At 32.5% G+C, this 10,790-nt stretch overlaps 1 long non-coding RNA gene across 1 annotated transcript; it reads right to left on the bottom strand.

Moving 5' to 3' along the window:
- Positions 1–220: 220 nt before the first annotated feature.
- Positions 221–2,121, bottom strand: LOC148762201 (uncharacterized). The gene is made up of 3 exons (XR_016027213.1): positions 2,004–2,121; positions 1,274–1,358; positions 221–417 (listed from the first exon to the last, which is right to left on the bottom strand). It is a non-coding gene; the product is annotated as an uncharacterized LOC148762201 (long non-coding RNA).
- Between the last annotated feature and the right edge of the window lie 8,669 nt (positions 2,122–10,790).

The following is a 10,790-nucleotide window of genomic DNA, read 5'->3' as shown; positions in this document are numbered from 1 at the left end:
GGCTCACAGGGGCATTTTCGTCATTTTTGTCGAAAACCTCGAAACTTGCTAAAAATGTAGTAGGTAAGCCGAAAATATATATTTCATGATAAAAAAAGAAAAAATTAAGTATCTAAAACGTTCATTTGAAGTGAAAATTTAACCATTTGAATATGATAAAAATATTCAATAAAATAAACTATTTTCTTGTAAAATAATTTTCATAAAACTATCGGTACATAATTCTTATAGCGTAAAAGATAATTATATTCATATATACTACAAAGCAAATAACCAAAGCATAAAATTTCTTTTACAGTGACACGTGGGCCCATATCTATCCAAAATGCATCGGAAGCTGGAAACCTACAGCTTTTACCGATTCGAGTCCAAATGAAGGTCCTTGTTCAAGTCAGCTAACTACGGAATTCCCTGAGCCTGAAATGTGAGGAAATGAGGGTGGTGAGATTATAAAATCCCAGTGAGTAAACAGATACCATCTAAACTATCTAAAGTCGAGTAAATGGAGACAATTAAAATAAATCATCATACTGTAATTTCATTACCTTTCATCTCATTTCAACCAAATAAAATCAATCCATAAAAATCGAGTAATCAACTTGGCTTATGAATTTCTTAAAACTTTGGCTCGTGCCAAAACTTATACTCGGTGATACCTTGCGCAGGGCATCCAACCGAGTCCGCCAAGGCTGTTAAAATTTTGTATACACTTAAAATATATTTTTAGTTTGAGAAAAATACAGCCGTTCCTTGGCGTTGGCTAAGTTCCCCTTTACGTGGTGGTTTGGCGTGAAGTGAACCCTAAGCTTTACCCCAGGAGATACCCTATGCGCCTCTCCGTTCGAGGTAATAATATAATGGAGTTTACCGTGCCCCTCTAATAGGCTGGTCCACGGAACCCCCTCTGCAGTAAATAATTAATATATATTCCACCAATTCAATAAAATTCATTCTAGCATGACATGGCAATTTATCGCAATCTAGCCTCTCAAGGCTGAATACACAATACAAATAATTCTGATACCAAAATTAGTTTAGCCATTCATGCTCATTTAATATCATAAGCCATTCAATTTAAAACCATAATTTACAATACAAGCAGGCAGTCTCCAATTACTCTATTTCCAAAACCAATATTCGATTTTTCAGAAAATTTATAAAATCATAATTTCTCTTAAAACATAGCAATTTACCATTTAAACCCATTTTCTATAAAATCACACAATTGTATAAAACTACTATAGATAATTAAGATGATAATAAGTTTACTCACAGTATTAGGAGTAGAAATACTCCTATCTTCCGCCCTCGGGTGCAGTCTCTTACCCGAAACAATTGACTCACCACTTATCCATAATCTATGACACAAAATTCAATAAATTGTGTCAATTTATCATAAATTATTTCAGGCTCTTATCTATGCGTATGCACTAGATAGGATTTGAAATGTTTAGACAATCGCTTAATTGCGGTGTCCGACCTAACTCGCCTATACACGGTGTAAATTCCTAAAATCCCCAATTCGACTCCAATTCCATCCATTTCAATTTCAATTATCCAATTATATCCACAATACCTCAATGACTGTGAATTTGGTCCAATTTATCAGTCCGGACTATAAATTACGCTTTTACCCCTAGTGGGTAAAATTTTCAATTTATTACACCGAAAATTCCCATTTAATTTCCAACCTCATAATTCATCATTTTTCCACCCAATTCTCTTAAAATAAAGTCAACCTCATCCTCACATACCATTGGCCAGATTCAGCCTAGAGAAATTCATGGAGAAGATAAATATTTTTCTTGTTGTTTTGCTCATAAACATGTTAAACTAACACTAAACACTAACATAGCTCAAAATCAAATTTATCTAACAACTTTCTCTCTCTAAACCCATATGACCAGAATTCAAATCATCCTCAAATCACATGATTCAACCATGAAAAATGATGAAAAATGCATGGGAAAGGTAAAGCACAAGACAAATTTAAGAAATGTTACCTTTTTTCACTTGATTTTTGAATTTTCACCTATTTTCCCTTTAAATTTCTTAGCTAGGGTTTTATTTTCTCCTTTCTCTCTCTTGTTTCTTGCTTGGCCGAATGTTGAAGAAAAAGAATGGGTGGGCTGATTTTTTTATGCCTTTGTTATTGTTTAATGAAATAATATTATTTTATTCATATTTTAAATATTTTATTAATTCATTTTTTTTTCTAGCCATCCATTTGTCCTACTTTTTCCACCATGCATTCCCTTTGACTTATCCAAGTCTTAAGTGAAATTTCCAGATTTTTCCAAAGTTTTGGTGGAGCAAATTCTTCAAAATTACACTTTTGCCCCCGAACTTTTCAAAAATTACATTTTTACCCTAAAAATTGAAAATTTGCCATAATGCATAATTTGCACTCCTCATACTCATTTCACACTCCAAATAATTAAATTTCATCAAAATCCTTTCAAAAATTAAATTTTCGATTTTGGGTGGCAAAATTACCATTTTACCCTTTTACTCCAAATTATACCGAAATTAAAATTTTTCACTTCTAAACCTCAAATCTTACTCCAATAAGTCAAATGGGGCCAAAAAAATCTTTTCTAAAATTCCCATTTTGTCCTTAGGTGGCAAATGACCATTTTGCCCCTAGATAGCGAAAATTTCGGTTTGACTCCAAATTGATCCTCAAACTCTGAATTACCATATTAAACCATTCTGTGAGTTTAAAATTCTTAATTTTATCATAAATTCTCTATTTGATCTAGTTCGAGGTTTAAATCAACTTTGTTGTACCTCTAGGTACAATACCGACTTTTGTAAATTTTTTTCGTGACTCTCCTAGTATGCAAACATGTTATCCATCACGTGTATGTCATGATAAATATTTTTATAGAGTCGGGCTTGTCATCTTCTCCCCCACTTGAATCAACCATATGATCTTTCTTCTTGATTGATTTCGACATCCGGCTAAATATTAATATTTTAAAAATTTTATCTTGTCTCCTTGGTACCTGAAATACCTTATTATGCCTCACTTGACTTCTGAATTGCCTTTTATCTCACAAATTCTCCTCTGATAAAATTATTATTATTTTATTGCTATTTTCTCACTTACGGAATATTTTATCCTAAACTACTCCTTTCGTCTCTTATCACTTTTAAACATTTTAATTGACTTCAATTTGCATTCGCTCAACTTTATTTATCACCATATCAAAGTATGGGGTATTTCAATCTCCCCCACTTAAATAGAATTCGTCCTCGAATTCCCGTCAATGTTGCGTTATCAATCTCCTTCTATGATCCTACTCCTTGTTCCTTCTATAAGGACATTCAATTTATTTACCTCGTTCACCTTCAGTTCAATTAAATGCTTTATTTATGGCAATTATCATCCTTTGGAACCGGATCAGTAATACTTTTCATAACCATGATCTCTTATATCTAGACACTAAGCATGCCTTTATCACCAATATTAAATTTGAACCATAACTTCACCTCAATTATACTGATTTCAATCATATATCATACTTACTTATGTATACTTAATCATCATTTTATTAATTCACTCCGTACCAAATTTCTCAACCTTCATTTATCCATCTTATACTGGTCCATACCTTTTCTTTATTAGAGTTCCATTAAGAATTTAAACAATCCAAGGTTTACCTTCAAAGTTATTCATAACTTTAATCGTTCATTGCATGTCCGTTAACACTTTAGCTGAAATACCCCATACTTTGATATGGTGATAAATAAAATTGATCGAATGCATATTGAGGTCAATTAAAATGTTTAGAAGTGATAAAAGACGAAAGGAGTAGTTTAGGATAAAATGTTTCGCAAGTGAGAAAATAATAATAAAATAATAATAATTTTATCAGAGGAGAATTTGTGATATAAAAGGCGATTTGGAAGTCAAGTGAGGCATAATAAGGTATTTTGGGTACCAAAGAGACAAGATAAAATTTTTAGAATAAAATAATATTTTATTAATAAAATATTATTAAAATATTAATATTTAGCAGGATGTCGAAGTTAATCAAGAAGAAAGATCATATGGTTGATCCAAGTGGGGGAGAAGATGACAAGCTCGACTCTATAAAAATATTTATCATGACATACATGTGATGGATAGTATATTTGCATGCTAGGAGAGTTTCGAAAAATTTACAAAAGTCGGTATTGTACCTAGAGGTACAATAAAGTTGATTTAAGCCTCGAATTAGATCAAATAGAGAATTTACAATGAAATTAAGAATTTTAAAGTCCCAGAATGGGTTAATATGGTGATTCGGAGTTCGAGGATCAATTTGGAGTCAAATTGGAATTTTCGCTATCCAGGGGCAAAATGGTCATTTGCCACCTGGGGACAAAATGAAAATTTTTAGAAAAGATTTTTGGCCCCATTTGACTTATTGGAGTAAGATTTGAGGTCTAGAAGTGAAAAATTTTAATTTCGGTATAATTTGGAGTAAAAGGGTAAAATGGTAATTTTACCATTCGAAATCGAAAATTTAATTTTTTGAAAGGATTTTAATCAAATTTAATTATTTGGAGTGTGAAATGAGTATGAGGAGTGAAAATTATGCATTATGGAAAATTTTCAATTTTTGGGGTAAAAATGTAATTTTTGAAAAGTTCAGGGGCAAAAGTGTAATTTTGAAAAATTTGCTCCACCAAAACTTTGGAAAAATCTGGAAATATCACTTAAGACTTGGATAAGTCAAAGGGAATGCATGGTGAAAGAAAATAGGACAAGTGGATGGCTAGAAAAAAGAAATGAATTAATAAAATATTTAAAATATGAATAAAATAATATTATTTCATTAAACAATAAAAATGCATAAAAAAAATCAGCCCACCCATTCTTCTTCTTCAACATTCGGCCAAGCAAGAAACAAGAGAGAGAAAGGAGAAAACAAAACCCTAGAGAGAGAAAATCAAAGAAAAAGTGTGAATTTTCAAGGAAATTAAGTGAAAAATGTGAGATTTTTTCTATTAAGCTTGAGTTTTCTTATTCCCAAGCATTTCTCTTTATTTTCCATGATTAAATTACATGTTTTCATGATGAATTCAATTCTGAAAAAATGGGTTAGGAGAGAGAAAGTTGTTGGATTTATTTGATTTTAATTTATGTTAGTGTTTTTAGTTAGTTTAGCATATTTAGAAACAAAACAACAAGAAAAGAATTTATTTTCTCCCCCAACCATTAATGGCTGAATTTACCATGTAGTGAGTGAGGATGAGTTTGATTTTATTCTAGGAGAATTGGTTAAGGAATAATGAATTATGAGCCTAGAAAAATAATGAGAATTTTCGGAGCAAAAATACGAATTTTTACCCACTAGGGGTATTTTCGTAATTTACTATTGGGACTGATAATTTGCATCACACTGAGGGACATTAAGTTAATTTGGGTGCAATTGAGGTATAGAAACTGAAAAGAATTAAATTGGAGTTTAAACGAACCCGTTAGGAATTTAATCGGGTGATAAGACGAATTAGGCTAATACCGGATTTAGATAGTTACCAGTGCATTTTTGCATTCCATATCATGCATTGGTAGTCCAAATTAGTTTAATTTTGATTTAGTACCAACTTAGTGAATTCTCGATTTTGTACTGTGTCAAGGTGGTGAGTCCTCCAATAAAGGCAAGAAAATTACATCCGAGGACCAGTAGACAGAGTGCTTCGAAAGTCTGCATTCTAGACATTGTGAGTAAACTTATTATCGTCTTAATTATCTAGAGTAGTTTTATACAACTATGTGATTTTATGAAAAATGGGTTTAAATGGTAAATTGTTATGTTTTAAGGGAAATTGTGATTTTATAAATTTTCTGAAAAATCGAATATTGGTTTTGAAAATAGAGTAATTGGAGACTGCTAGTTTGTGTTGCAAATTTATGGTTCTGAATTGAATGGCTTATGACAATAAATGAGCATGAATGGCTAAACTGATTTTGGTGTTATAATTATGTATACTGTGTATTCAGCCTTGAGAGGCTAGGTTGTGATAAATTGCCATGACATGCTAGAATGAATTTTATTGATTGGTGGATTATATATTAATTATTTACTGCAGAGGGGGTTCCGTGGACCAGCCTATTAGAGGGGCACGGTAAACTCCATTATATTATTACCTCGAACGGAGAGGCGCGTAGGGTATCTCCTGGGGTATAGCTTAGGGTTCACTTCACGCCAAACCACCACGTGAAGGGGAACTCAGCCAACGCCAAGGAACGGCTGTATTTTTTTCAAACAAAAATATATTTTAAGTGTACACAAAATTTTAACAGCCTTGGCGGACTCGGTTAGATGCCCTGCGCAAGGTATCACCGAGTATGAGTTTTGGCACGAGCCAAAGTTTTAAGAAATTCATAAGCCAAGTTGATTTCTCGATTTTTATGGATTGATTTTATTTGGTTGAAATGAGTTGAATGGTAATGAAATTACAGTATGATGATTTATTTTAATTGTCTCCATTTACTCGACTTTAGATAGTTTAGATGGTATCTGTTTACTCACTGGGATTTTATAATCTCACCACCCTCATTTCCTCACATTTCAGGCTCAGGGAATTCCATAGTTAGCTGATTTTGACAAGGACTTTCATTTGGACTCGAATCGGTAAAAGCTGTAGGTTTCCAGCTTCCGATGCATTTTGGATAGATGTGGGCCCACGTGTCACTGTAAAAGAAATTTTATGCTTTGGTTATTTGTTTTATAGTATATATGTATATAATTATCTTTTACGCAATAAGAATTATGTATCGATAGTTTTATGAAAATTATTTTACAAGAAAATAGTTTATTTTATTGAATATTTTTATTATATTCAAATGGTCAAATTTTCACTTCAAATGAACGTTTTAGATACTTAATTTTTTTTTAAATCATTAAATATATATTTTCGGCTTACCTACTACATTTTTAGCAAGTTTCGAGGTTTTCGACAAAAATGACAAAAATGCCCCTATGAGCAAAAAAAAAATGTTATGTTATGATTTGGAAATGATTTGTAATCCTTCGTATTTTGATTATTTGATAACTATTGCTCACCGGGGAAGTGCGAAAGCTGATACGAGAGCCTTGCGAGGTTTCGATCGACGTTCGGGGTGAAGAATGTTTGTCGAGGCTTCGCGGCGGTTGTCACGGGCTCGATGGGGAGTTTCGGGTCGTGACAATTTAGATTGGTATCAGAGCATGGTTTAAAGATCAGATATTTTGATTTTAAAGCTTTGGATTTTAAAGTTTTTGATTTTAAGGTTGTTTTAAGAAATCTACACTGACACTGCGTGGCCCCAAGTCCAGTTAAGTTAAGTTAAGTTAGGTTAGATTGAATAGAATATATGCATCTACATATAGAAATCTACCTATTTTTTTAGATGCATAAATAATTAAACAATTACTATTTGATTGCATATAGGTTTTGAGGTGCGCTGGTGACACATACACCATGTCTAGGAGAGATGGTAGTCTCGACGCCTCTCATAGTATTAGCGAGGGATCGCTAGATTCTACTGCTAAGAGCCGATGGCAACCTGAACCGAGTTGTCCAAAAAGTGCAGATAGTAATAATATTAATGTAAGCATAAGAGGTTCCCTTTTGAGAAAATCTAAGGAACATGTTAAAGAAAGGGGGAAATTAAGGATAGCCGAAGGAGGTATTTGTTCTAAGAAGAGCGTGACAGTAGTCCGACACTTTCCACCAGGTTGTGGGAGAAATGTAAAGGGACAACCAGAAAAGGATAAGGAGAAAGTAACAGTGGCAAGTAAACCTCTTAGAAAAGTGTCAGGTGTACGACATTTTCCTCCCGGTTGTGGAAGAAATGCTACACCGGTGAGTGATGAAGAATATAAGAGAATACAACAAGCCTGGATTGAAGAACAAAGGAGAAAATCTCAGGAGGAAGAGGATCCATTGATGTGCCCGGATCAGGACAATGAGGAACCTAAAGATGTTTAATACTTTAGTTGAAGTTGTATTGTCATAAATCTAGGCAAGTGTCGTTTAAGGGAAGATGTAGTAGTTACCTGTGTAAAGGAATTAGGAGTGGCTTTTATTTTGTATGACTCGAACGGAATGTAAAATAGCAGTTTAAATAATTGGATATGTATGGGAATCTCTTAGTATAACAGAGATAAATTGGTAATATAATTATTGAGGAAGGTTATAGAAGGAAGCAATAAGGTTATAAATGACATTCGAAATGGATAATGTGATTAAGTTAATGATTGTAATTTAAGCATGAAGGGGATTATTCAGTGATGTTATGACACTATGAGGTAATAGTTGGGCACAAATATAACCCAATGAAGTTAAATTATGGAATATGGGGAATATAAAATTTTGATTCAGTAAGGATTGTGAGAATAAAATAAGGAGGAAGCTGAGCTGTTTTCGTAGTTAATTATACCGAAAGTTAATAAGATTATTGGAGTATAAGACAAAGAAGATAATTGGATAGGGATGACAATAAATTTGAGGAAAGTTGTAGATAGTAAGCAACTTATGTGTGGAGTGGTATATGTATCATGAATTTATTACATTGTATGGAAAGGATGTTATGAGGTGGAATTTTATGAACGTTGATAAAAGTCAAAAGATGACATGAGATGAAAGTATTAATCTGGCATAGTGTGTATGACAAGAAAATAAAAGGTATCTATACTTATGGAACTCATGATATATATCTAAAAGGGAAACCACTGGTTGAGAATGATTGATGTGGTGACTTTGAATGCAGACAAATAGCTTTGATGAAAAAATTTCTAATAGCTACAGTACTTCAGCATTGACTGTTCAATGTTATACTGCTCCGAATACCTCACGCTTATGATGCATGAGTAAGATGGGAGTGACACGATAATGAGCTTACAAATTGAATTTTGGTTGTTGGTCATTGTGTTTTGTTATTTGGGAGTGTTGAATATTCTGGAGAATGTTTACCCAAATGAATTGAAAAACTTCTTTATTGCCTTGTATATAGGCATATAATTAAAAGAAAAAAATTTGAAAGATTCTTGAAATGACTATATTGAGATGAGATACCAAATAATGAAAGTGTGAAGGAAGAATTACGAGACTGGTATAGAAAATCAGTTTATATAGAATATCATTATGAGAATTTGTAATATCTGTTTTGATACAGTAAAATGACAAGGGTTAGTAACAACATGAGGCTAATTGTGTGGCACCCTAGAAACTTATGAAGATGAGTTAGGAGTTGAATGGATGAGTATGTATTTATATATCTTTAAGAGTAAATGTTTTAGGAATACATAAACATCTTTGAGAAGAGATTCTAATCATACACAACAAGTATGAAACGTAAAATTTTTAAAACTTGCTGAGAAGCCTAATGGCAAAATCACAAGTTAAGGGATCACATGCTGTGAGACATAAGTTTAAGATAGATATTCCCAAGGAAATACTCAAGAGAAGTTTTGCTCTGGATCTCGTTAAAGCAAGCACTAAGTTATGTGATTATAAAAAGAAGTTGTAAGCTGAGAGTGATATTAGTATTAGTATTGAAAAATACTTGAGGAGAATCTAATTTAAAGTTTTACAATTTCAAGTACAAATTATAAATTAGTTAAGGAAGAATGATGTTATGTTCATATGAAGGAGTGGAACAAAGGATGATAGAAGTTGACCTTGAAAATGAAGTCAGATAATGAAACTTTCCTAATATATTATGGAAATTGGAATTCGAAAATGCTTAAGGCATACATGATTCAAATGGGTTTGAGTCTTAAGTGACAAATCAATATCGTAATGCAAGAAAGATACAAGGTAATATAGAGGCATGAAAGATGATTAAGGACAAAAAGGATGACTCTTAGGAATTGTGGTATTGCATGAGATGCAATGATCAAGTTGAGATAAATCTTTGAGGCATCAATAGGATTATAAAGCATACACGTATAATAGATTATAATTCAATGGAGATGACATTGTGATGAATGATATATAGTATAAGGAAACTCAAACATATGGTTGGAAATGATATGAATGATATGAAGTTATACACAAGTATAATAAGAAGGTTGACATGCACTATAAGAATTATTATATTGAAACTAGGATTGGGATACAGATGAATAATGGGGGAATGTAGTCCAAGGCATGTGAACACATGGATTCCTATATATAAAGAGAGAGGTTGACATTTGAAAATGCATGTATATATGTATATATGAAATTGATAATTTTACTAACTGAAGTGAAGAATGGTTCTCGGTAATTGGGAGATTTTGAAATAGTGTCCAGAGAGGTTAGTGAGCTAAAGTGTTAACAGACATGTAATGAACGATTAAAGTTATGAATGACTTTGAAAGTAAACCTTAAATTGTTTAAGTTTTTAATGGAACTCCATTAAAGGAAGGGTTTGGACCAGTATAAGATGGATGAATCAAGGTTGAGAAAATTGGTATGGAGCAAATTAATAAAACGATGAATAGGTATACATAAGTAAGTATGATATGTGATCGAAATCGGTATAATTGAGATGAAGTTATGGTTCAAATGTAATAATGGTGATAAAGGCATGCTTAGTGTCTAGATATAAGAGATCATGGTTGTGAAAAGTATTACTGATCCGATTCCAAAGGATGATAATTACCGTAAATAAAGCATTTAATTGAACTGAAGGTGAACGAAGGAAATAAATTGAATGTCCCCATAGAAGGAACAAGGAGTAGGATCATAGAAGGAGATTGATAACGCAACATCGATGGGAATTCGAGGACGAATTCTATTTAAGTGGGGGAGATTGAAATACCCCA

This window comes from Theobroma cacao, chromosome 6 (genome assembly GCF_053813885.1).
Source record: "Theobroma cacao isolate CCN51 chromosome 6, ASM5381388v1, whole genome shotgun sequence".
Taxonomy (NCBI): Eukaryota; Viridiplantae; Streptophyta; class Magnoliopsida; order Malvales; family Malvaceae; genus Theobroma; species Theobroma cacao.
The sequence above is the reverse complement of the archived record's forward strand: the minus strand, read 5'-3'. Positions and strand labels throughout refer to the sequence as shown.